At 40.2% G+C, this 27979-nt stretch overlaps 1 pseudogene and 1 gene segment (V, D, J or C); both read right to left on the bottom strand.

Annotated features, from left to right (window-relative positions):
• LOC148646937 (Ig kappa chain V region K29-213-like) overlaps positions 1-27979 on the bottom strand; it is a 619354-nt gene that overhangs the window by 261809 nt on the left and 329566 nt on the right.
• Positions 24262-27950, bottom strand: LOC148646942 (uncharacterized; annotated as a pseudogene). Its single transcript, XR_015927737.1, has 3 exons — positions 27716-27950; positions 26014-26301; positions 24262-24958 (listed from the first exon to the last, which is right to left on the bottom strand). The product of XR_015927737.1 is annotated as an uncharacterized LOC148646942 (transcript).

The following is a 27979-nucleotide window of genomic DNA, read 5'->3' on the forward strand; positions in this document are numbered from 1 at the left end:
GTCCTCAATGAGTCCCCCTGTTGCAATTTTGGGGGAGAACCTTCACTCTTGAGTTTTCGTCCCACCAGGGCCAGGCGTTGTTTCAGTGCATCACAGTGGGTCAGGTGGGCTTCTGCTCTCTGCTGTTTAGTGCCTTGACGGGTCATGCATTTGCCTGTCTGGATCTGGATCTATTGAGCTCCATTGTTTCCCCCTGGCACACCTTCAAATGCTGCACTAGATCTCCTTTTAGCTGGTCTGTCTGTCCATGGTCCATGGTCCACTCCCTGACTGCCTGTGTGCTGTTTCCCTGTCTGTGTGGGTGGAAGGGAGAGCCTGGAAGCAGGGTGTGACCTGGACAGGGCAGGAGGACCATCTCCACCCTCTGCCCTTCATCTGACTGTTCAAGACAACTAATGTTGGAACGAACCCATTGGAGCCCCACTCTGCGTCTGAACTTTGCTGCTGCCCCCGAGCTGAAGACTGTTGCCTCACAAAAGACGTGAACTCTTGCTCCCTGAAGGTCACTGCGCTCCTGTTTGTTGATATCCCCCTGTGAGCTGCATTGGAGTGGCTTTCTGGAGACAAAGACACGTGCTCCCCAGTTCCCCTGCTCCCTAGCCCAGGCTGTGATGTCTGTCTGGCCCCAGTGTGGAGGCCTGTGGTCAGTATGAGGAACTCAGTTGACACTGTAGCTGCTTTGCTCATTTGTTCCTGGAGCACTTTCTCCTCCTTGTCAGATTTGTCTGTCTCTCTTTTCCTTTCTCCCTCTGTCTCAGCAGGGTAATTGAACTGTGTCTCCTTGGTGCAGGAATTATTTGGTGTTCTCTGTGATGGGGGAGGTGCAGCCCCTACTTCCACCAAGTTTGTCTTTTTCTTTCTGCCCCTGATCCTCCTCCTGCAGCACTAGCTGGGCTCTGGGGAAGCAGGGCGGCTCATCTTGGGTATGTTTGACCCGCCATCTTTTTCCTAATTGTCAGGCGTTTTGTCGGTTGGGAGGGCTGCCGGCTTTTCTGCCACTAAATCTCTCTTTTCCATCGTGCTTTGAGTGCTCCTTCTCCTCTGCTGTGTCTGGGGCTCAGAGGAAAGTGAAGGACTCTGTCTGCCTCTGTCTAGGGTACCTGGCCTCACCTTGGAGGTCTGTGTGGATATTGAGTCATCCTGGACATTTCTCCCTCCTGCCTTTGCTGCCGTCTCTTTCTTGTTCCCTTTGTCCTGCAGTGGAACAGCAGTGGCTTCACAGGGACTTGGTGTCCTTCTTCCTGAGTCTGTTCTGCACACTGCTGAATTTGTGTTCACTCCACATTTGTCTTTGTGAACCCCATCTTTTACCATATCTTCTTCTCTGAATGTTTGCTGTAGCACATGAAGTATTTGTTCTGCATCTTTTGCTTCTTTCTCCTGCCTACTGACATTCTGCTTCTCCGTTCCTGTCATCTGTTTCTCCAAATCATTCTCCTGTGGGTGAAGGGGCAGTGTGGCAGGAACTGGGCTCTGTGAAGCTCCAGTAGAGCAGAGTGTTCTCTGTGTCTGTGATTCGGGCAACAGCAGGGGTTCAGTGCTGTGTGGTGTCACTTCCTCACTATCTTCTGACACTCTGCTCTTACCTTTGTCATTTTATCACAAACATCAGTTTGTTCTGTTACATTATTCTTTATTTTTTCTCTCTCATCCTCTCCACTGGTACCATTTTCACTGTAGTGTGCTCTCTGAAGGCACCAGTTCTGTAGGGTTTGGGCATTTACTGGGACAATTATTAATTGTAGCAGTAAATCACAAAATGATTCTTTTGATTCTTTTGATGGCTTTAGAATCCAACCATGCGATATAACTCAAACAACGCACACACACAGGTACTAATACACGAGGATACATTTATTAATACATAGAATATGCATATAAACCTAACAGATCTTATCGAGAGGGTTATCAGAGTACAAAAGGTATATATTCAGTCAGTTACAAAGAGTTACATATATCAAGAGGACATACGTTCAGTATATCATTCATTTAGACCGTTTCGTAAATGCACGTGGTTATAACTTCTACATTAGATACTCAAAACAAGTACATAACTCTTAGGAATTAAATTGATATCAACTGGTTGGGATAACAATTGAATTCTTGAGCAGTAATGCATTGAAGTTGAATACTCATCCAATCTCTGGGGATTCAGATCTCCTGCGGACAGTTGCAGGCTGTTGCTGTCCAATCCGCGCTCTCTGGCTCGGTGCCAGGCTGTGCTGTGCGGTTTGCGACGGTGCGCTGCTGATGTTCACTGACCGGCTAGTTAGTGTTGGCTTTAACTAGCAAAGTTTGTGCACAGGAGAAAAGATGACTGTGGGTCCCAGCAAGTCAGGAAGAGGACCAGTTCGTTCCTGATGAAGAGCTAGTTCTGAATAGTGATTCAGCTGTCCACAGTTCTGACCTGTTAACGAGGCCTGCTGCTGATGCTAACCTCGGGTGGATCCTCTGGTTGCTCTCTGGTTACGCTCTAGACTCTTAGAACAAAGGAAAGTTCTGGCACTCGGACACACTGGCCGTTCCATGGTTGTCCGGGCTGAGTCTCAGGATGGTCAGGAGGTCAGGAGTCCTGTCCTTGGGAGCCTTCTGCTCCTGGGCCGTCCTGCCCTGGAATTCTCCTTTGAATTCCCTTTAGAATAGTCCACAGAAGTCCACTGAATCTTAATACAGGCTCTCTGTGTTGCCTGTTTTTACCTGGAGGAACTTCAGCTCGTTGATTGGCTGAAAGTTCCATGGGCATCAGAGTCCCACGTGGGTTACTCGGCCCTACCAGTCCCTGATTGGTTGATCAAGGTGAGATATGAGTCACTTACTCCTGACACTTAGGAATGCAGTCCAGATGTCCATCTGGCACTCCCTAGACAGATAGGCGCCAATGGATGATGATAGCCAGGCTTAGCTAAGTGCATCCCCATCTGGGAGCTTGTTCCTTATCAAAAGAAAACATCTTAAATCAGCCTGCATGAATACTTTCTCTGTCGCTGCACCACAGAGATGGAGGGTGAGATGGGGCCTCCTTTAGGACAGCATACCAACGCTTAATTCTGTCTTATTAACAAGCATTGCTGCTACATCACCATTTAGCTTATTTTCTTTCTTTTGTGTTTCCCACCTTTTTTTCAACAGTCTTCAGTTAATCATTCTTGTTTCCGTCTTTCTTTTCAGGCTCGTGCTTCCCTTCATGTCCCACTGCTGTGGACGGCATGCAGGGGGCTCCATCAGTGTGGCCCTTCTGTCCTCTCAGTTCAGCTGGGGCCTCTGTGTCTGCTGCAGAGCTTTGTGGGTCTACAGGGATCTGGACCTGCAGCTGCACAGCAGGGGCTTCAGACGGGCTGGCTGTGTGTTTTTTCAATCTCATCCTCACCCCTGGTACCATTTTCACCATGTTGCTTATTTTCGTCCTTTGGTGTTTCATTGTTATTTGTAGGTTCTACCTCTTTTTCCTTGTTTCCCATGTCCTCATTTTCTTCAGGAGTCCTTTCCTCATCCCTGTCCTCCAACTCCTTAATTCTTTCTTCATCTTTGAATTTCTTGTCATTGTTGGCCATGACTGCTTGTACAGGGTTTTTGCTGCTGATCTTCTGTTGGAGTTTTCTCCTGTCCATCTCAGTGCTGTGGGAGCATAGCGGTGATGGTGCTGCTCTCTAGCCCAGATTCCTGTAGTGGCCCGGGCCTGTTCTGTGGTTCTGTCCGAGGTTCTGAACAGTCTGTGTTCTTTCTTGTTGGCATTGACAGGTTTGGCTTCTCTTGTATCTGACTTTTAATTGATAGAAGTTCTTGGTCATTCTTTTTGTCTTTCTCTTGATGGTAGATCTTATTTTTGTTGAGCGTGTCACTGCTGCTGGACTGAATTTGGGAGGCTTCACAGAGGCTCTCACAAGCTGCGCTGTTGGCTGCAGGCTCTCTTTTGAACCCATGTGTTGCCTTCTCTTGACCCAGGCTCTTCCAGCTCTTCTGTTCCTATTTCATCTCAGGATCTTGCTGGCTTTTGCCATTCCTCTCCTTTGCTTTCTTTTTCTCCTCCTCCTCTCTGACTTGCTCCTTCCTCTTCTGTCATCAAATCGATCAGCTTTCTCGTCTGTGTTTCTCTGACAGTCCCATAGTATACATAGGATACACACTGGAAACAGATCAGTGTGTTTCCCATTGCAGCTCTTGCCTCAGACTGAGAAGCAAATCTGCTTGTCGGGCAACTTCAAAATTCCATGAGTGACATCATCGGCGACATCATAATGGGGTCTTTTGTAATGTCAGATGCTCAGCCACCTTGATCATGCATATTATGGAGAGATTGTATTGAATTTCATAATTTAACTTTATGCCCTATTTAGGATTTCCCCCCTTTTCCTTCATGTAAACACATTTCCAAACCTTTTTAAACATGCATGTTTTTTGGTAGAATTGCATTATGTGCAAATATCCAATATCGCACAAATCTACATATTATTTAGCAAGACATCTAACAGCTCTGTTATTCAGGCTCTAAATAAAACCCTTTTTTAATTCCAAGTGTCTTGTGATTTATATAATAGAAATGCACAATACGTAACTGGTATAATATTTGCAAGAGTTTCTAATTGATTTAGTATACCATCGGTTTAGTCTGCCTCAGTACTTTGCAATGAAGAACTGCTAGTGGGAAGGAGATGTGTTATAAAACATTTTCACTGTTTAAGGGAGCAAAATACTGTTTCATCTCCCTGAGCTGTTACTAACGTGTTTCATTCATTAACAATTATTCATCCTGCTTTGGCTCGTCAGCCTCCCTTTTTATTTTTTGGCTGGAAGCCTTGCTTATTATTTTTTAAATGGTAAGTCATAACAACCTGCCCAGTATCCAGCCCATATCATCCCCTCTTGAATCTCCTGATTCTGCCATTTACAGATGCAGCCATTCAAAGTGCGCAGCACAGACACGTACCGGAGGTAATTGGCTACGGCCTCATGCATCGTGACGCGCGTTGATGCAAAATACCGTGGTACATGATTGGTTAACCGACAGGGGCACTCGTGGTGCATTGGTCGGTCGTAGAACGATTTACATATCTTTACTGTGCCCGTTTTATTATTGAATATTTATATGGAATTTTACCACTGAAGGGAAATCTTAGTAGTAGCCATTTCTCCAGGATTCCGGCTTGTGTTGCGGTACATGAATATAATTATATTGTTATGAATTTCTTTAGATGCGATTCCATATTATATTCCCTTTTAATCAAATTCTAAAAGTTTGCTTGTTGACTCCGGTATCACGTTAGTTAAAGACTTCGATGCTTAAAATGTTTAGGAAGAAATGGAATACTGGTGTGTATGTTTTCTTTAAAGTACCGAGACCAGCCATATACTGTATGTTAATGTTCCAAAATTAATACCGTTTATGGCCTTCACACAGTATGCTCCTATTCTTTTTATGCTCAGCTACTAAGATTTCCCTTCAGTGGTAAAATTCCATATAAATATTCAATACTTAAACGGGCACAGTAAAGACATTAAATATACATATACATACTGTATACAGTACAGTTTGCATACAGTAATATGTTTATGTTCCTAAATCAATCTCTTTTATGAGGATGTGAAAGCCATGGTGAATCGGAGATTCTCAAAAATTACTGTACTTTGCATGGTTGGAAACAAATGGGTGATTGCGAAATGCTGTGGTGTTACTTTTACAAAGATGGCCAATTAAAAAAAGAATGTGGACCAGGGCAATACTTTGAGTTTACAGCTTGTCCAAGGTCATTCATTATTAATACTATTAGTAATATCTTCGTTAAAGACTTTGATGGCGACAGCTCAAACATGAAAGGTTGAGCTTTATTAGCTCAACCTTGCAGAAATTCCGGATACTGTTATTTTCTTTGCGGTACTATATGAGAATTTACGGTAACTTGCGGTATCGCCCGCTTGTTTTGAATGGCTGCATCTGTATCGCCAATTCCTTATTCTCTAAACCAGCACTGAAACATGCACTTGGGCTTCGACCTGCTCTCATTTTATTTATTTTATTGCGATGAGTTTTGGAAACAGTGGGTTGTGTTCGCTGCTGATGGTCTTCAGAGCCTGATGGCTTCTGAATATATCCTGAGGGCTTGAACACCAGCAGCAGTGCTGTGGAAAACAGACATGATCAGAGTCCTCACTAGCTGGGCAATGACAGCACTGGGGTCCTGGCTGGCTTGCCTGGATGCTCTCCACAGGCTTAGAGCAAACAGGGCCTTGTCCTTTAGCGGCATCCTGTGCAGAAAGAAATGCACATCCAGCATTCATTCTCTCTCCATTAGAAGCAGTTTAAAAGGTTGGCTAACAGTTATAATTACCGTGCCCCTTTTGTGAGAATTTAGAAGCAATAAGCAATTGCAGACAGGCATGCCATCACATATCCAGGCCAGCTTCTACAGGTGCACTATTGAGAGTATCCTGACTGGCTGCATCACTACCTGGTATGGGAGCTGTTCTGCCCTGGATAATAAAGTATTGAAGATGGTGAAGTCAGTTACTTTCAGCAGCCACCCTAATGACCCTTGTTAAATGGTCAGGTGAGCTCTTAGAAAAGACATTTCTTTGCCAGCAATTACTGCTGCATGCTGTATTGTTGTGCATTTGATAAATAAACTTTGATTGATTGATTGGTCTAGCCTAGAATCTAAGTATAATTAAACAGTTCTGCTCTGTACTGTACCTCTTCTCACCCTGTGTAACAGGGCTTGTTGATATTCAGCATGCATTTTAGTGAGGTCTGTTGCTGTAGATTTCATTATCATTTTAATGAACATATTGCAAAAACAAACCTTTTTTTCATCAGAATACTGCAAGTGACTGTGTTTTGTGTGAGTGAAAAAAGAAACAATGATGTCAGGACCAATCTAAAAACATACAAATGCATGGCTTTATTTCTTTTAGTGCAGCCTGGAAATAGTTAAATAGCAGTGAGCTTGCATCTTTTTCAATTCTGTAGTGTTTCACAAGTGATCATGCATGGCAATTCTATTTTTGTATGCAGTATGGCCAACACCTGGAATTCTATTCTATTTTTGAAAGTAATTGATAAGTATTTTTACACTTACTCTCTGACAGACAGAAAGATAAAAAATGCTGTCAATTAACGTCCTGAACTACAGTCTACACTAATTAAGTAAAAGGATTACATACAGTAAACCTGAAAGAGGCACATTATGTTCACAAGCTACAACATAATAATACACTCTTTTTTATATATCCAACTGAGCAATCTTGCTTCTATAAAATATACTTCATTTTTAATTAGCTCAATATTTACCATGCTGTAATACATTTTAAAATAAATAAAATTAAAAAAGTATAAAACTTGAAATAGGAAAAAGATCATCCCTCAGCATTGACTGGGATTCGAAACCAGGTGTTTTCTGGTGACAGCCCAAATGCTCCACATGGCGGTTTTACAAAATAGTTCAGCCCCACAACTGAGTATTTTTTTTTAAAAGCTGTGACATTCTGAATGGCAGGAACAAAGTGTTGTTGTCAACCTTGTAGGTTATATCAGTCTCAACCAGTTTAATCACATTTATTTTCACATACAAGTAAATATGCTTTCACTATCATGAACTATCAAATCTTTGACAAACATACAATATTTTTTTACTTCTAAGAGTTCCCAAAGTTCTTAGTATGAAAAGGCTATCTATTTTGTAGGACTTTGGAAAGATATAATATGTAAGTTGTGGTTGGGAAAAGGCTATTCCTTTTATTATTTAAGATGCAGACCAGAAGCTTGGGGACCACATTTCAGATGGGTTTTATAGGACTTTTGGGATATGACTGCCAATTGTGTGTTGATTCATAGGACTATAAATATTTGATGACTGGCCAGTGTTGTTGAGTGCTGTGTCTTTTTTCCTTTAGTTCCTTCTCTTTAGTGTTCTGTCTGTCCTTCTATTCCAAGTGTGGGCCAGACTGCACACATCCATTCTGACTGTGTGGTAATTGATGAGCATCCAGACATCTAGACACACTGTATGTTTCTATATGTGAAGAAGCTTCTGCTGGGCTAATTGTTCATAATAATAATAATAATAATAATAATAATAATAATAATAATAATAATAATAATAAAACATTTGCAAAGCACTGTATGTCTTTTTCATATTCCTCCAGCTCCATGCTTCCTCATTATTCTAGACACAGAATGTGCTGTTTAAAATGCACCCTCATACATGAGCTTTTCTGTCTTGTACTGTAAATCAAAGGAATCCCTATTTCCCATCTTTTGACAGATTGATACTACAGCTCATTTACATCGAGTGCTGCTCTAGAACTGTATATACTGCATTTATGTTGTACTGCATTTAACCCTCCCTGAATGTCATTATTATGCAAACCAAAGCAGAACCGAAGTGAACTGGACTCACCTACAGAATAAACCAGTGGTAAGACCTGGTTCTCCAATGGTCACTCCATTGCCAACTAGAAATAAGCAGCACCAAGACATCCTTCAAAATATGAGTCTGCTATTACTGTCTTCAGTGCTTGTCACAGCTGGATGCCATAGATTGGTTGTGGTTTCTATGAAAATAATATGTTGTGACTCATTGTATATTACTCTCTACTGAAAATAATTGTAATTAATTGAGGCTACAACAATGCAGGAGTTTCAGAGGAGAACATACAGTATCATCTAAAAATAACTCATTCAAAATTATTTGGACTTCATGGACAGTCTCCATTCAAACACAAACTTAATCACCTGTGTCACTGAACATTAAGAAGAAGTTAACTGGTGTCTTAAAATGGCAGCTTACATTTTGAGCATTAATTCTTCAGTCCCACTGGCCTGAACACACAGAGCCAAGTACTGCTTTAACCAGACTCACCACACTCCATTCCAGCTGTGTTGGTGGAATAAGGGCTCAGTTGGTTGTGTCTCATCCTCTCCTCCTTCTAAAGCTGCTCTCTGTCTAGTCCTGCTGCCCTATGAGTGTTCATGTTAAACTGCTCATCTTGCTCTGTCACAACATACAGCACCAAGCCTGTGTTTCCAGCACTGACTGGCTACAAGTGCTGCTCAACCCAGGAAGACAATTTTCATAGAAGACTTTGCATTGGCAGCACATGCTTCAGTGCTCTGGGAGTGTTTATAGCCCTGTGAGTTTAACACTTCATGACTTAGAACTGCCCTTCTTGGCAACAGAACCCACAGCAACAATGACTTTCATCACCATCTTCCTCTGGACACTCCTCATCTCTGCTCAGGGTATGATTTAAGACTTGTCAAGGTGTTAAATTAAACAGCGTTTCTTAATGTTTTTTGAAGCATATAGCTTTTAGCATATTATGTAAACAAACTTTACAGAAAAGTGTAAAATAGCTAAAAGAAATAAAATCTCTCATCATTAAATTCCTGCGTTTACTGTGTTTTGTTTTGTTTTCAGAATCCAGTGGACAGGTTACCGTGACTCAGACTCCAGCAGTGAAATCTGTTCTCCCTGGACAGACAGTCACTGTGAGCTGTAAGACCAGTCCTGCAGTGTATAATAACAACTACCTAGCCTGGTACCAACAGAAAGGTGGAGAAGCTCCTAAACTCCTGATCTATCTTGCAACTACCCGTCAGACTGGGATCCCAGAGCGTTTCAGTGGCTGTGGATCTGGGACTGACTTCACTCTGACTATCACCGGAGTCCAGGCTGAAGATGCAGCAGATTACTACTGTCAGAGTTACCACTACATCAACAGTAAAGATCTGTCCACACAGTTTTACACAGCCGTACAAAAACCTCCCTCAGGAGGACTGCACAGTGACTGCACTGCTGCAGCTGGGACCTACTGCAGGTGCACTTACAAGTTTATTTTGCTTTTATAAGAGATCATTTAATACAGTCATACTATTAAAAGAACTGTGATTATATTATTTCTCATTTTTTATGTGTTCTTGAAATAACAGAGATACAAAAAAAGATAGAAAAAAATTATAAGTTACACATACATAAAAATATATACAGTACAGCGGGTTCTCGTCTTACGCAAGTTTGAAATATGTGTTTTTAAACCATATACCCTTAAGTATATTTTTGTTTGAATTATGTAGTGCGAGTCAAAATAACAAGCTCCGCATAGTAACGCCGTTGGCTGCCCGATGCGAGTGTCTCATTGGTGCATTGGGAATGCTGGTACACAGTGATGCTATTGTTGAGAGTTTTTCTCTCTCACATTTTCTCTCACTCTCTCTCAAATTTCCTTTACAGTAAACATACAGTAACTGATGCGTACTAATATTTTATGTATGTGTAACGTAGCGGTTCCGCATGGGGTCGTGCCCCCCACCACCCGTTCTGGCCCCCACACCTGGGGCGCGAACCCAGGTCTCCAACGTAACACAACAGGGCACCAACCTCATGAGCTAAAGGAGACCTCCTCCAGCCCAGGCAGCTGAGGACCCTGATAAGCACAGTGAGGGTGCTGACATCACCACACTAGCTCCGCTACATATGTCCATGTATACATATCTGTGTAATCTGTGTTTTTATTTTATATGTTACATATTGATGTATTGAAGGTATTTAGCATATGCCACGTCCCATCATGCGCATCTATAGGGTGTAAGTAGAGTCAAACTTACACGCACAGAACGCAACTATAGCATTTACCATTATTTTAAATAGGATTTTTTTTAAATACGCTAAATTTACAATGCGCAGGGGTTTCCGATACACAATCTTCACATAAATTGAGAACCCTCTGTAAAACTACATGACTTGGATTACTTGCAAAGGGTGCAAGGCAGGATACACTCTGGAAGAGAAGCCAGTCGGTTGCTAGGCAGATAGACACAAAAAGACACACAAACACTCACACACTCACACTGGGGTCAGTTTTTGCAGCAGCCAGTTATTCTAACAATGTGTTTGGACTGTGAGAGGAAACCAGAGCACCTGGAGAGAAACCCATATGAACACGGGGAGAATATTTTGCACAAGCAAAATACACAAATAAAAAGTTAATAAACGTTTGGCAGTAAGGGATATTCCAATGGAATGTGATGATTAACATAGTATGATAACAAATTTGAAAATGCATCAATGATATCATAATTAACAATTGGATATCTCTATTAGTGCAATTAGCACAGCAGAAGCAATCTTCACATAGAATCATACAGTGTGTTTAGATACCTAGATGCTCATCAATTACCACACAGTCAGAATGGATGTATGCAGTCTGGAATATAGGGACAGACATAACACTAAAGAGAAAGAACTAAAGGAAAAAAAACACAGCACTCCACAACACTTGCCAGTCATCATATAGTAATAGTCCTATGAATCGCCACACAATTGGCAGTCATATCCCTAACGTTCTATTAAAATCCACCTGAAATGTGGTCACCAAGCTTCTGGTCTGCATCTTAACAAGTAGAATATCCTGGAAGTCTCCCAACCAGAATATTACATATTTCCAAAGTCCTACAAAATAGATAGCCTTTCCATCATAAGAACTTTGGGAAGGTCAGATACACAAAAAAATGTAAGTATGCCAAAATATTTATTGACACACATTTGATATTTCATGATAGTGAAAGCATATTGGAACAAGTAATAGGTTTATTCCATGCTGAAAAAAATAAGAAAGAGAACACAACGTTTCGGCCATGGAGCCTTCTTCAGGTGTGAGAGAGGCAAGGCAGTAGGCAAAGGTAAAGTAGCGGGAGAATAAAGGTTGGGAGGGAGGAGGAGTGAGAGGCGGGAGCAGGGGACAGAAAGAGAGGCCAATCAAGAGGTGTGAAGTCAGAATGGGTGCAGAGAGGTGTGAAATGAAACTTCCAATGAATGGAGAAAATGTAAAAGAACAGTAGTCTGTTGTTAAGAGAAGGGAGAATGTGTGATCCTAGCTGTAGAATAATTTTGGTTTAGGTGGTCTTTCTGATGTATGAGTTTGGAAAACGGTCTTTGAGAACACAGACGGAGAGATTAGAGTGGTCATGGCCGTCAGAGGTGAAATGAGAAACAATGGGCTTGGAGAGATCTTTAATCTTCACAGCCCTGACGTGTTCTCTGAAGCGGTCTCCGAGTCTCCTTCCTGTTTCTCCAATGTAGATGGCTGGGCATTTACTGCAAGAGATACAGTAAATAAGTTTGCTTGAGGTACAAGATGCTGTCTGGGTGATCCGGAATTGTCCTGAGGGGCCTTGAATGAGTGTGGTGGCGGATGTGTACTTGCAGGTGATACAGCGAGCTCTGTTGCAAGGGAAAGTGCCTGGTGTGGATGGTTGTTGAGGGCAGTCAAGGGAGCTGTGAACAAGGAGGTTACGCAGATTAGGTGGTCGGCGATATGAGATGATAGGGCGATCAGAAAAGAGGGCCCCAATGGAGGGAACATCCTGTAGGATGGAAAAGTTGTGGTTAATGGTCCTGGGGATAGGAAGTGTGTTAGGGTGGTAAGGAAGCACCAAAGGAATGCGGTTGTTACGGCGGGAGTTCCTGATCGGGTTGATGGTTCGGGGGGTGTTTTTGGCTCAGGCAAGGGCCCTGTCAATCACACTGCTGGGGTATCCTCTGTTGATGAAAAAGGAGTACATTTCGAGGGCTTGGTTCTCGAAGTCGATGTCGTTGCTGCATAATCGTCATAGCCTAAGGAACTTCGAAAAAGGAAGAGAGTGGGTTTGTAATAAACTGAAGTGGACAGTCGGGGGTAGTTGATGGAAAAGTTGATGTCTAGAAAAGGAAGAGTAGTGGAAGATATGTTAACCGTATATTTGAGTGACGGGTGGAAGTTGGTGAAATGGTACAGGAAGAACTCAAGCTGATCGTTGGAGCACCGACGCAGTCATCAATATATCGTTTGTAGAGGTCAGGGACATAGCCAGTGTAGGAAGCGAAGAAGCGTTCTTCTACCCAGCTGACAAAAATATTGGCATGTGATTTATTCTTTTTTGTAATTTATTCAGCCTTAATATTCAATATATGTTATGAGATATGAGATCATTAGAGTTAACATATGTGAAATATATTAACTCTGATGTTATTAAGTCTTATCTTGGTAATACCTGAGTGAAAGATCAATCTTTCTTATCACAGCAGATAATTTCACAAATATATTCTATTAAGACTGATAGTTTATTATGCATGTTTTGGTGTTGTATCAATAAGTTGTACAACTTATTGTTGTGCTCCAGCCGCTATTAAGCCCTGCAGTGAAATGACAGGTTGAGCCCCAAGCGCAGGACTGCAGGGATCTTTGGGAGATCAGAGAGATGAGATGGAGGTGAGGTAGCGAGCAGGAAGCAGAGAGCGAGAGATGTGTGGGCTGACTGGGCTGGGAGTGAGTGAAGGCTGCAGTCTGCAGACTGGGACCTGTTTGTGGAAAAGGTGGGGAGACCAGCGCGAGAGGAGCTGTGTGGAAAGTAGACAGCAGGGTCACTGGGGAGAGTTCACTGGGAATAAACAGACAGAAGAATAGCAGGTTCTGTAGCAAAGACAAAGGAAGACTGGGATCCCAAAGTCCTGGTAAGAGGACCTCCAGTCTCTGCTGGTTGCTTGGGTACAGCCTCAAGGAAGACAGGTGGAATAAACTTGGTTTGTCCCAGCTACAGTCCTTAACTGAATATGTCTGGATATTCAGAATGCTGACAAAAAGAGTTCAACTGCCTCAGTTTCATCAATTAAAAATTAACAATTGGTTTGCGAAATATAGGATTTCATGTGTTGTAGGAAGAATATCCACGGCGAGGGCGTCTGCACTCTGTACGAAGGCAGGCTGGTGAAGAAGTGGAGCCTGGATGATTCCAGCCTGGGCGCCTTTGCGCTCTTCACACCCTTCCAGCTGACAGATTATCACCAGGTCCTGCTCGTGCCCTTTCAGAGAGACTGCTTAGTGGGGGAGCATACCACCCTGCTCCACATGGGGATTGAGATGTCCAGGGAGTCCACCGTGAGGTCAGCCCGGCGTGTGAAAAATAAAGCATCTGTAGAAGCCATTCCACATGTAAAGACAGAGCTTTTAAAAAGCCTGCAGGGCCTCTGGGCTCTTCTTTCCAAAGCACTGTGATCTCTACAGGCTGGAGTCTGTACGCCCAGGCAGAGCCCCTCCAGAGATCAGAGTCTCACTGAGAGTCAGTCTCACATTTCCCTGGACGTGAAAATAAATCCAGAGCAGTGGCTCCCAGCCCTGGGGCTACAGGAACACAGTCTGCTGGTTTCCATTCCAGCTGAGCTCTGCTCCTCCAGTGCATTTTCATAACTTTATTGATATTCTTGCTTGTTTACACTTTTATCACACTTAAGTTGTGCAGCGTCAGCACACAGATCTTTACACAGTCTGTTCTCAATTTGTCAGCTTTTTATTCTGATTGAACAGCTCTTACTAGTTGATCAACTGAAGATGAATAGTTAGGTGGGAGTGATGTGGTATCAGACACGCCCACAGTGAGAGTGACACATTATGAACCACTTTGGAGACAGACAAGGTATCAGACACACCCAGAGAGGTGAAACTCCAAAACATGTACAGATCTGAAACCTATTACAAATCCAATGATGTCCAGTATGTATAATTTTTAATATGATTGTATTTAGTAAGAAACCAGGATGATACTCTATTTTCATGCCAGGTCCCACAAAGAGCCTGTTCTGTACTGGATTTGAGGTGCTTCAGGGGGATTGTAGTGTTTGGAAAAATAACCTCTTTAAAAGCAGGAAACACAACTGGTGCTACAAGGGGATGTTTGGCTCTCTGACGATTTTCAGGTTTTGCACAAGGCCGGTGAGTTCTGGAGATGGAAAATTATATTGGCCTAGAAAAGTACTGTATATTCAATGTACTTTTCTTTTTCACAGTTTTCGCAATTTCTTTTTCACAGAAAAGTAAAATCACTTTGGTGCCACCAGAGGGCAAACTCCTCCAGAGTCAATTCCTGAAGTCAGAGATGTTCTGTTCAATGTGCTGCTCTCCAGCCCAACATACTGTACAAAGTGCAGGAATTGAGGAGGGACTTAATCATCGGTGTCACTGAACATTAAGAAGAAGTTACCTGCTGTCTTATAATAGCAACTTACATTTTAAGCTTTAGTCCTACAGTCCTGCTACAGTATGTCTGAACACACAGAGCCATATGCTGCTTTAACCAGACTCACCACACTCCACTCCATTCCAGCTATGTTGAGTGGAATAAGGGCTCAGCTGATTGTGTCTCATCCTCTGCTCCTTATAGGCATACCTTAAAGAACCCACTTAAAACATGCTGGTCACAGTTGTCTGTTTGGATACAGCCTCAAGGAAGATAGGTGGGATAAACTTGATTTGTCCCAGCTACAACCCTTAACTGAATACAGGTTTGTCTGGATATTCAGAATGCTGACAAAAAGGGTCCAACTGCCTCAGTTTCATCAATCAAAAATTAACAATTGGTTTGCGAAATATACTGTAAGATTTCATGTGTTGTAGGAAGAATATCTCGGGCAGCATTCTTTACTTTAGTGACTCACTGTCTGGGTCTTACAGTATGTCTTGGAGAAAAGTTAAGTCCTGATCTGGACTGTTGCAGTCACGTGGTTGGTAAAGTCCAATTTGCCAAGTTAGTCAGAGATAGAAGTGGAGCCAGTGAGTTTACCAATGAAATGAGTTGGTGGCTATATTTTAAGGTACGAAATCACAGCTGAGGACTGATTAGGATGTTATCAGGTCCATCAGTGAATGATAATGCTGAGGGTGTCTGAATGTCTTGGGCAGAAGGGCAATAGCAAACTGAGGGGAGCCAGGCTGCACCAAATATCAATAGGGTATTTCAGAATGAATAGTAATAATAGCATTGAACTAGCGGAGACTTTACACTGACAATAACTGGAGTCCAGGCTGAAAATGTAGAAGATTATTACTGTGGGAAGATTGGATTCTACTCTACCCTGCAGAGATGCTGACTCATTAAAAAAGAGGCACGTGTGTATAAAGATTCAGAATTAAGATGAAATGAGAGAAACAGAAGAAAGCATTTAAAAAAAAAGGTTGGGTATAAAGTGTGGTTTGGGTCATATAGTGTGAATTGTGTAGAAATCTCTACGGACTAGAGTAGAATCCATATTGCATACAGACCATCTGTCTAGGTTTCCTGATTGATTCACTGGTGGTGAGTCTGGAACAGCCTTTACACTGATAATCGCTGGAGACCAGGCTGTTCTCTCAGCTCAGGCCTTTTCTGTCTGTGACGGGATTTGCATACAGGAAGGAACTTTGCATACCTGTGCCGCCTCACTGCTCCAAACACTTTAAGACTCACAGTGTGGCTCAGTCACTGTTCAGCCCTTTCAGAGTCACAGACACACAGGACAACGATGACACCGATTCTACTGCTGGGGACACTGGGGCTCTTTGCTCAAGGTGAGGATTAAAGAAAATACTTATCTAATTTTATTATATTTATTTTATTAACATTAATTTCACAACATTAACCTTTTAAAGTTAAAGTTTAAAGAACTGAATAAATTTAGAATAAATCTAAAATTTAAATTGTGTTTTCAGAGGCAAATATATTTACAAATTTGTGAAAAGTGTGTATTATAATTAATTATTGGTTAGGTGTTGACTTTAATATATGTTATGATTTGTGGAGTATATACTGTAGCTGTTAGTATATTATGTAAACAAGTTTTACAGAAAAGAGTAAAATAGCTAAAAGAAATTAAATTCCCTGTGTTTTGTCTTGTTTACAGAATCCAGTGGACAGGTTACTGTGACTCAGACTCCAACAGTGAAATCTGTTCTCTCTGGACAGACAGTCACTGTGAACTGTAAGACCAGTCCTGCAGTGTATGTTTATAACGCTAAGCACTGCCTAGCCTCGTACCAACAGAAAGCTGGAGAAGCTCCTAAACTATTGATCTATTATGCAACTACCCGTCAGACTGGGATCCCAGAGCGTTTCAGTGGCAGTGGACCTGGGACTTCACTCTGACCATCACAGCAGTCCAGGCTGAAGACACAGGAGATTATTACTGTCAGAGTTATCACAGTGGTGGTGTGTTCACACAGTGTTACACAGCCGTACAAAAACCTCCCTCAGCAGGACTGCACAGTGACTGCACTGCTAAAGCTGGGACCTACTGCAGGTGCACTTACAAGTTTATTATACTACTGTAAGAGATGATTTAACACAGTCACGGTATTCAAGAAACTGTGATTATTCTATTTCTTATTTAAATCATTTTGACAGTGAGGCTTTGGGGCAGAGAGACACACAAACACAAACACTCACACCGAGGTCAATTTTCACAGCAGCGGGGGCACTGTGGAGTTGGCTAGTTCTACCAGTCCAGCCGGTTGCTGTGGAAACACAGTCAGACAGGCAGCTGGGTCCACCTGTGGATAACCATGTCTTGCTGAACTTCAGTCTTTAAAAACAAAGTTTGTACACAGTTTGATTTCCTGGGTCTGGCCACAAGGTAGACAGGTGTGAGAAATCAGTTTGTCTCGGCTACAGCTTATTTCTGAATATATTCGGACATTCAACATGTCGACAAAAAGAAAGAGTGCAATTGTCTTATTTAAAAATAGACAGCAAACATAACAGTTGGATCATGAACACAAGATTTCTTGAACACAAGTAAGAATATCTTGGACAGAATTCTGTACATCACAGCTGGTGAATGGCTGAGATCCTGTCAGCTGAGGTTCTGGTACCACCCTACAGATCTCCCACTGGTGGATCTTCCTCTGGGTGATGAACAGTGACCTTGGACCTTATGATCATGTCCAGATGACTCTCTGCTAGACATCCAGCCACCAGCAGCAAACATCCATCATGGAGAGTACTGGGTCATCACTGTCCTGTGAAAGACAAACCCATCTCCCTCACTTCCCCACACACAAAGAGCACCAGGTCACTCTGTGGCTGAGATCACAGTATGAGAGCCATACAGAGCTAAAGACAGGGGCATTTTCAGCTATATTCTTGTGCCATTTCTGCTTGCTCAAGGCACACAAAGATAATTAGAAAATTAAGAGAATGCTTCTGATACTTCTTTTTCAATGTAGAAAGAACATGATCATCCAAAAAGCTCACATACAAAAAATTGAATCCACAGACTAATTAAACAAGTATGACGATATAAAAACAAAAATAAAAATCATTGGACTGTGCTATCAGAAACATTGTATGAGTAAATTGCAATTAAGATGGACTTTTTGTTAAAAATAATTTATCTGACTTCAGATGCCAGACACTGGTATTTATAGAATATCTGGTGAGTGGAAGGGTATTCAGAAACTAGTATTATGTAGCAAAAACAAAATACAGAAATAAAAAATTAATAAAAGTTTGGTAGTAAGATATATTCCAATAAAATCTGCTAATTAACATAGTCTGATAATAATTTGAAAACACATAAATGATATCATAATGAACAATTGGATTGCTCTGATTCAGAATGATTTTAAAAGTTATCTCTATTAGTACAATTAGCACAGCAGAAGCCTCTTCATATATAGAATCATACAGTGTGTTTAGATACCTAGATGCTCATCAGTTACCACAAAGTCAGAATGGATGTGTTCAGTTTGGCCCACTCCTGGAATAGAGGAACAGACAGAGCACTAAAGAGAAGGAACTAAAGGAAAAAAGACACAGCACTCAACACCACTGGCCAGTCATCATATTGTAATAGTCCAATGAATCAACACACAATTGGCAGTCATATCCCTAAAGTCCTATTAAAACCCACCTGAAATGTGGTTCCCAAGCTTCTGGTATGAATCTTAAAAAACAAGTGGAACATCCTGGAAGATTCCCAACAACAATATTACATATTTTGAAAATCCTAAGAACTTCATGAAGTTCAGATGCAAAAAAAATGTATGTACAGTACGATATGCCAAAAATTGTATTGATACATGTTTGATAGTTCACAATGGTGAAAGCATATTTACTTCTATGTGAGAATAAATGTGATTGAACTGTTTGATAATGATATGATCTATAAGGTGACAACAACACTTTATAGTCGAAAGATGTTATTAGATATGAGATCATTCGAGTTAACATACTGTATGTGAAATGTATTAACTCTGATTTTACTAAGCCTTATCTTTGTAATCCCTCAGTGAATGATCAATCTTTCCTATCACAGCAGATCATTTCACAAATATACCCTATTAAGACTGATACAGATGCAGCCATTAAAAATGCACGGTACAAACCCGCGGTACGGTAAACTACCCACAAGCCACCGTGGTAAGTGATTGGCTGGCCAAAATGACCGACAGGGGCACTCGTGGTGCATTGGTTGGTAGTGAAAAGATTTAATCATTTAATCTCTTTACTGTGCGCATTTTAATCTGCTTAGTATTGAATATTTATATGGAATTTTACCACTAAAGGGAAATTTTAGGAGCTGAGCATAAAAAGAAGAGGAGCATAACGCATCTGAAGGTCATAAACGATATTAATTTAGGAACATAAACATTACTGTATGTAAACTGTACTGTGTATGGCTGGTCTTGGTAGTTTAAAGAAAAAATACACACCAGTCTTTCATTTCTCCCTAAACATTTTAAGCATGAAAGTTTTATGAAACGGTACCCAAATATGCGATTGCTGTATAGAATGAATTTTAATTTAAAAAAAATTATTTAACACGAAAATTAAGCTAATAAGCCAATATGATAAAGAAATAAATGATTAATTTGTTTATTTCTTTTGCACATTTATTTGAACATTTCCATCGATTGTACGAGCACTTGGAAACTGTCCAATCCCTAGTTCATCAGGCATTTTCTTTTACACCGCGGGCATTCCCCCGGTCTGACGCCGGTCTCTGTCTTCTAGGATATAATGCCAGCGATTTTTTGTGAAATTTGGGTTTCCAATAACGCCGCAGCAAACTCTTGTTTTTATGTCCACTATAACAGACAATCTCCTTTGCATTTAACCGAGCGTTTAATAATTTCCTAAAATGAAAATGATTTACTTTATTTCCCTCACGGGATCAATAAAAGTATCTACAGTATCATCTATCTAAACTATGGGACAGAATTCTGGGGTCTCCCTATACCAGAGATTACGGTAAGGCTTCAGAATAGTTATTGGCTGACACCATCTGACACCCCTCTGATTGGAGAAAAAAGACGTGCTGGTCTGCTATACATACTGTACCAGGAAGAGGATTTCTTTCTATTCGAAACGTGTATTTTAAAAGTTTAATTAAGAAGTAAAATCCTTACAGCGTACACAGATTTCTAAACTGATCAGGAGGAAGAAAAATCACCCGTGTTTCGTGCATGAAAAGGGGTTAACTATCGAAACCTGTTTTATTTATTTTATTTTTATTTAGATTAAGAGTTCCCGTCACCCCCATTCCTATTTAAATCACAAACTCGTGTTTAATTAAATGTCTTTTAACGTAAATCGTTATCTTTGTCTTATGCATAATAATGTTCACCACTCTGTCCAGCAAATTGATAATAAACTTTATTTTATATAGCGTTTGAAACTAATAAGTAATTAGATTGCTCATGAACCTAATCACTTATTCTACATACACACAGCATAATTGCTCTCTGAAAATGCTTTTACTTTTAATTTAGGCTCAGATTTAAACTATAGATCGTACACTAATTCATTGTCACTAATTCATTGCGCTTTGACAGAAACCAAATTATATCGTTATTAATTTCTTTAGATAAGCGATTCCACATTATATTCCCTATTAATCAAATTCTAAAAGTATGCTTGTTGACTCCGGTATTGAGCGTATTCACAGAAAAGCTTAAAACTACCACTTTTTATACACATGTTATTTCACATTAGATAAAGACTGCGATGCTTAAAATGTTTAGTGAGAAATGGAATACTGGTGTGTATTTTTTCTTTAAAGTACAGAGACCAGCCATATACAGTTTACATACTGTATGTTTATGTTCCAAAACCAATATCGTTTGTTATCCCAAGTTGTTTGAATCGCCACAATTCCAATAGAGAAAAAAGAGCTGACTGACAAGATTTAAGATGTGGCTGTCAATGTTGGATTAAAAAAACACGTTGCCCGACGTTAGTTGCATTGCTTGAAAAATAATTTTATTTTGAGAGACTGGATAAGTAATTCAAGTGTTTTTTTAACTTCCTGAAAAACAAGTAATAATTTAACAATATGTGCAAACGTTTTATGATATGTTGCTGTTGTGAATGTCTGTGGAGTGTATGTTATTTGCCTGTCTGTCCTGGCTGTGCTCTCTCTCTCAATTCAATTCAATTCAAGGTGCTTTAACTCTAACTTGCTTTAACTCTAGTTCTGAGTTCTGAAGTCTGAGTTCTTGTGTCTGTCCTATCCGAACCCGAAAGTATTACAATATGTATCTTTATAGCAGGTGGTGTACAGCTTTTTAGTATAGACTACACTTTTCTAAAATGTATTTAAAAATAAAAACGATTATAATCGAATCTTTCCACGGGCTTCTAAATCTGATCTTTCCAGAGCGGCTTCTAAACTGTGAAAACATGTGTCTGTCTTTCCGTAGGGGGAAGGGAATCCGATCTGTATGGAAGCTCGTTTTTGCCAGGGAGTAAAAAAAAAACGCTCTATGGTAACTCAGAATTCCGACTTAGTATCTCAGAATTGCGACTTACTTAGTCAGAATTCCGACTTAGTATCTCAGAATTGCGACTTAGCAACTCAGAATTCCGACTTAGTATCTCAGAATTCTGACTTAGTGTCTCAGAATTGCGATTTAGTAACTCAGAATTCCGACTTAGTAACTCAGAATTGCGACTTAAAATCATTCATAAATCGTACAAGATCTAAAGGCATGAAGAGTTGTATTGTCAAGTGCCCTGATAAAAATCAAATTAATGCAGGTCTACAATAGTTTTGCTCGTTATAATCCCTACCAATTTGCAAGATGGACACCATTATAGAGGACTTATTTTGTTGTGGTTACACAAACCATGAAATTTTGGTGTTATTGGAGGAATCACACAATGTAAAACTGAGTCTTCGGACCTTGGAAAGAATGCTGTGTAAGAATCAGCTCTGGCAAAGGCGAAACAAGACAGATGAAGCGGAGGTCGCCTCATTCATACACCAACAGCTACAGACTTCTGGCAGACAGCATGGCTATCGGTGGATGCACCAGAAATGGTGGATGGGAGGGATAATAACGGATAGAGAGACTGTCCGTCAGTTACTGCGCCTTATGGACGGGCGAGGAGTAGATCTGCGTGCGCAAAATCACCTGAGATGCCGGCAGTATTACAGCCGCGGACCAAACTATGTGTGGCATATTGATGGGTATGACAAATTAAAACCTTACGGGATATGCATCAACGGGTGCATTGATGGCTTCTCGAGAAAAATGATCTGGTTAGAAGCATACAAAACCAATAAAGACCCACGAATTATTGCGGGTTATTTTATAGACGCTGTCTATAAAAACAACGGTCTTCCACAAAGAGTACGACTTGATCATGGAACCGAAAACACCCACGTTGCTGTAATGCAAAGGTTTCTGCAAGAAATGAATGAGGATAGCACAGAATCTGTCACTCTTGGCCCAAGCACTGGGAATCAGAGAATTGAACGCTGGTGGGCTACACTAAGAGCACAGTGCAGTCAGTTTTGGATGGACCATTTTGAACAGCTGAGAGAAGATGGGCATTTTGTTGACACCTTCATCGACAAATCACTCATTCAGTTTTGCTTCCAAAACACCATACAGGTAAATGTAACATACCTGTCATTACAGATTTTGATATGAATAGTAAAACATAAAATTCTACTATGTTTTATACTATTATACTTATTAAAGATCTCTTCTTTGAGTTCCATAAAGTGATTTATTTCAAAACAATTGATTTACATTGTGTAGGAGGAGCTCAATGAAGTGCTGACTGCCTGGAATAATCACAGAATATTATTGTCTTGATGCACTGTTTGCACTTTATCTTGTTTTTTACACTTGTTTTACAATCGAGAGACTTTCTGTAAGTAAGAATTCCATTGTACCAGTACCGGTTACATATGGCAATAAAGTTCAAGTTCAAGTTCAAGAATAAGGCCAACCCACAATCCTCGCGCTCCCAGTGGACGAGCTTCAGTGATGTATGCTGTCCCCAGTTTATATGGCGCACAGAACTATTTGCAGGCAGTTGACCAAATCAAAGTTGATATCTGTCGAGAAGACTGTTGTGTAAAGGACTACCCCTGTGATGAGGATGTCTTCCATCTTTGTGTTGAACTGATGGCTGAACAGAACCTTGCAATGCCAGATGATGTGTTTGAAATCACTGTCCTTTACTTAAGACTATGTGAAATGGTCCTCAATGGGCTGGACCTTGAGTAGGAATAGGAGAATAGGTTAACTTTGCACTCTCTGGATAAGATAAACTGCTTACAAATGTGGGATCTAGGTATAAGGGTGTTTTGTTTTTCTCAAATGCCACAGCATTTGATGTTACACATTAAAAGTGGTAAAGATGTTACCGCTTTTAATGTGTTGTCTTTAGATCTGATTTAACATTGAGTGTGAAATAGGATGAAACAAGGAACAAATGAAAGTAAATGTGCCAAAAGATGCAAACAGTGTAAACAATCTTTAATGGACTATAGATAATGTTCACACATAAAAGCAACTCAACTTTGATTTGACAATAACATTATCTAACATTATATGAAATGTTTGACAATAACATTACCTCACTTCTCTCATTTCCTTTCACCAAATGCAATGAAAATATAGTACAAATAATATTCACTAAACGCAAGGCATTTGAACTCATCTGCAATCTTGACGTTTCATAAAAATGTCAGACAAAATCCACAAATAGCCAAACTAGTCAAACACAAATAAAAAAAAATCAGATTCTGCAAAGTTACCGCTACCCCAAGAAACATCTAACTGAAGAGTTAATGACAAAGATTCATTCTAAATCAAGTGCTGACCAAAGTGAGCACTTAGAATTCATCTTTGCCATGAATTGTCCAGTTATTGTGCAAATAAACTCTGCTGCCATATTGTGACTAAATTACATACAACGCAAAAGGTGTAACATTATTAGACACTACATGGCAGCAGAGTTCATTGGCACAAAAGTGCTTGGTAGCTTAGAGAATGCACATGGCTCAAAAAAGAACTATTATTAAACTGCATCACCATATTTTTTTAAGGTGAAAAAACATCCATTAGTTTCTCACTCAATATACTGTATGAACAATCAGTCTAAAAGAAATTCTTGTACCAAAATGACAAAAATAAAAGTGCAATTTAACCTGAGACTTTTTAATTTCTTAAGTGAAATTATGAACATTCTATCATAAGTACACTCAAAACTCAGTATATCTTATATGCTTATATGTGTAAAGGTACAGACTTGGTCAGATGGCCTTTAAATCCATACTGTGAATAAGTATACTTTACCAAAGGTTTTGAATGGTGAAAGATGCACATATTTCTAATCTGTGTAGTCTGTAGGTCGACAGACTAAAATACTAAACTATGTCCATTACCCATATATTACTTTCCAAAATTTTGTTCATTTCACAACTGAAATCAGGATAGCTATCATAATGAATAGACACTCTCAAATAACAGCCACATGTATGTGCCATAGGTCTTCTCTCAAATCTTTGCATGTCCGTGAAGTCAACAGTTACAGTCTTGCCAAGAAAAAGATCTGAGCCTGTGCAGAACCTCAGGAACAGAGACTGTTTCCTTCCATCACACTCTCGCAGGTATGTTGTAATATGGAAACTTCAGTGACCGTATGATTTTCCTTGCCGTTGGCTGCAAGTTTTCATACACAGTTTCAATTTCCTCAAGGGCTTTGCTGAGGGGAGCGAGTACACTTTCCCACTGTTCGATAACATAAGCAGGCTCTTGAATAAGGGTTTTGTGAGCCAGTTCTTGCAGAATTTGTTCAATGTTGTGTGCATTTGGCATTCTTCGGCAGCTGTAGTTGTCCAAGATTTCCAGTAATTCATCTTGGTCAGAACTGTTGAAGTCTCTTCGACAACATTCCAAGGTATAACGGTCAGATTCTGAGACATACTTTAGAAAATTGTCAACAAGATCACTCTTCACATATCCAAGAGCTGCCTGTTCCAAGATTACAGGAGCAAGCTTGATGGGCAAATACTTCTCTTTCTGCCAACCAAAAGAAATAATTTTACCTATACTCTGCCACTTTTTTTTGCCATAGTCATGTCGGAGAAATGGTATCGTGAAAGTGCTGCCTGTTGTACATTGTTCATAGAATTCATGCCAGAATTCAGAGAGGCAATCTCTGAGAACGCCTCCATCATCATATCCATTCTCATACTGCCCATTTGGTAGTAGAAGCTTTACTTGAATTTCTGATTGAGTATATGAAAGGCGTTCATCAGTGAAATGTTCAATAAGCTCAGATAGTATCTGGCTGCGATGGACAACAAGGATTTTTTTGTCTGGTTCCCTGAGTTCTTGTGCCAGAGGCAAAGTGTCTTCTAGACTTTGTTCTCCCATCTCAGAGAGGTCTCCATTGAAAATTGTAATGATATTGCTATCCTCCACATTTTCCCCAGTAAACATGGTAGAACTTTGCTGAGCTAAACTGGAATCGTCTGTGACATCTGCAGGATAAAATTGTGCCACGTCATCGCTGCCTAAGTTCAAATCATTTCCAGTATTTCCAACATAGATGACATCTAATGTTTCTAATTCCAATGCTGGATCAATCTGTGAGTCTGTAGAGGGAAAATCCTGTGTGTTTTCCTGTGAGTGATCTGCAGTGTTTGATTCTTGCTGTGTCTCCACACCACCACTGTCATGTTTCTTTTTGGTTGACAGATAGAACCTCATGATAGTTAACTTTGAGGCTTCATATAGAGCTCCCACTGTACTGTCCTCATCTAAGGAAACTTCTTGATAATTTGTCAGATCCACCTCAAACTCAGAAATATTTCCATGTGCATTTTTTCCATCTGGGAAAAACAAACTTATTGCCTCCGTTATGAGGTCTTTTTTTTTCCAGTCCTTTGAAACACTTAACGTTCGTGTTCCAACACCCTTTTTTGGTCTCACCTGGATAAAGCCTCCTTTTCCTTCATCATACAGCATCCAGCCCAACTCCACTTTCCTTACTTTCCTCTGTGTGTTCACCTCTTGATGATGAGTGATGTTTTCTGTATGCTTACACTTTTTTCTTTTATTCAGTTTTGACTTCAGTCTATCAAAAAGCTTTGATTTCCTACTGTTGGGCTCTTTTTCGTGTCTCCTACAATATCCCATCACTGCCAATCTGTCTCCATAAGACGGCAAATAATCCCTCATCTGTTCATCTGTCATTAACATCAGGACACTGGCATCAATCTAAAAATGAATAGTGTATTATCAATTTTCAGTTTCAAAATACCATACTTAAAGCATCATTTTATGTGGATCAATATGCTGATACTGGTTTATGGAAAAAGTCCATTCGGGATTGTGGAGGTACTGTATGAAGTGAAAAAATCTACTATATGTGAAAATATCAATATACTGTACAGTACTGTGCATAAGTCAGAGACCACCCTTGCATTTATTTAGTTTCCAGTTCAAACAGCCATTCAGTGCAAATTATTTAGTTTTTTGGTGTCAGAAAATAATGCAAGAAAAATATATTTGACAGAAGAGTACACTAAATATAATATCAAATCTATCAGTATTTAATTTGCCCACTCTTTACTTTTGTGCACCCTTCTGGCACTTTAAGTCTTCCATCCGTCCAATCAAACAAGTTACAGCTGTGTCCTCCCAACACAAGTTGATCCCAAAACTGTCACTGACATTATATTAGAATACTTTCCATTAAAAGTGACACTAACATTCAAACAACTACCCAAACACACCATAGCTGCCTTGCACATGTCTTTGTCATGTGCATCTGAAATGGCAAGAGGCGACATTTCTGATAAGATTAGCTATAAAGATAGTTCACTTGCATTAGGAAAATATAAGCCAAAGGAAAATAAGTGAAAAACAAGTTTCCAAAACTGGAGATAAAAATTACTACAATATATAGAGAAAATGGGACTCCTAACAATCGTGCAAGGCCTGGTAGACCACTGAGAACATCACCATCACATAGACAGAAGTTAACGTTTTGATCACTCTTGCATCAGATCTGAAAAAAATCTGTTGACAGTGTTTCTGTCAATACTTCCATTGTAAGAAGACAACACAATGCTATGGGTCTGAAGGGAAGTGTATCTGTCAAAAAGTCACTATTTGAAAAGAAAATAGACAAAAGAGAAGGAAATTTGCCCTAGAACACCAAAACTGGACACTTGAGATAAGTAAGGTTTTATGGACGATGAGTTACAGAGTGGATTTGGATTTGAACCAGCAGAAGCAGAAAATACAACCAACTTCTAAGACTGAACTTTGGAGGTGTTTACAAGAAGCATGAAAAAATATCCCAGTGGATTTATTTGAAAAACTCAAAGAAAGTCTCCTGTAAATAATGGAAGCTGTAATAAAGGCAAAGGGTGGACACCCTAAACAATGAAAATCTGACATTATATTTAGTTGTGGATGCTTTTGTGTAATTTTGTGTTAAATATATGTTTCCTGGAATAATTCCTGACATTGAAAAATAAATCAATTGCACTTAATGACCGTTTTGACTGGAAATTAAATAAGCGAAAGTGTGACTTTTCACAGTACTTAAAGTGCTGTTAATATCTACAGTAGGTCAGTGGGAGTTAGTTATAATAAACATGAACACATTCATTCTGTTAACTACCTTTTCTTCCTTCATTTTTTCGATAGTGGACTCTGGAATGTCCCTCTCCCTGAGGAAATCGATAAGATCCTCCATCCTGCAATTGTGGCCTAGGAAGCACACATGGGACAGTGGTGCAGCATTGATTAGTTAGCATAGTGTAATTACCTAGCCTCCTGTTTGCCCAGACTCCAACAGTATGCATTATAGTACATTTAGAAGTAGTCCAGGACAGGCAACGATGACCAACACTCGCCACACATTTGCATTCAGAGTGTGAACATA

The sequence above is a fragment of the Lepisosteus platostomus genome, chromosome 16 (genome assembly GCF_059453375.1).
Source record: "Lepisosteus platostomus isolate fLepPlt1 chromosome 16, fLepPlt1.hap1, whole genome shotgun sequence".
Lineage (NCBI taxonomy): Eukaryota > Metazoa > Chordata > Actinopteri > Semionotiformes > Lepisosteidae > Lepisosteus > Lepisosteus platostomus.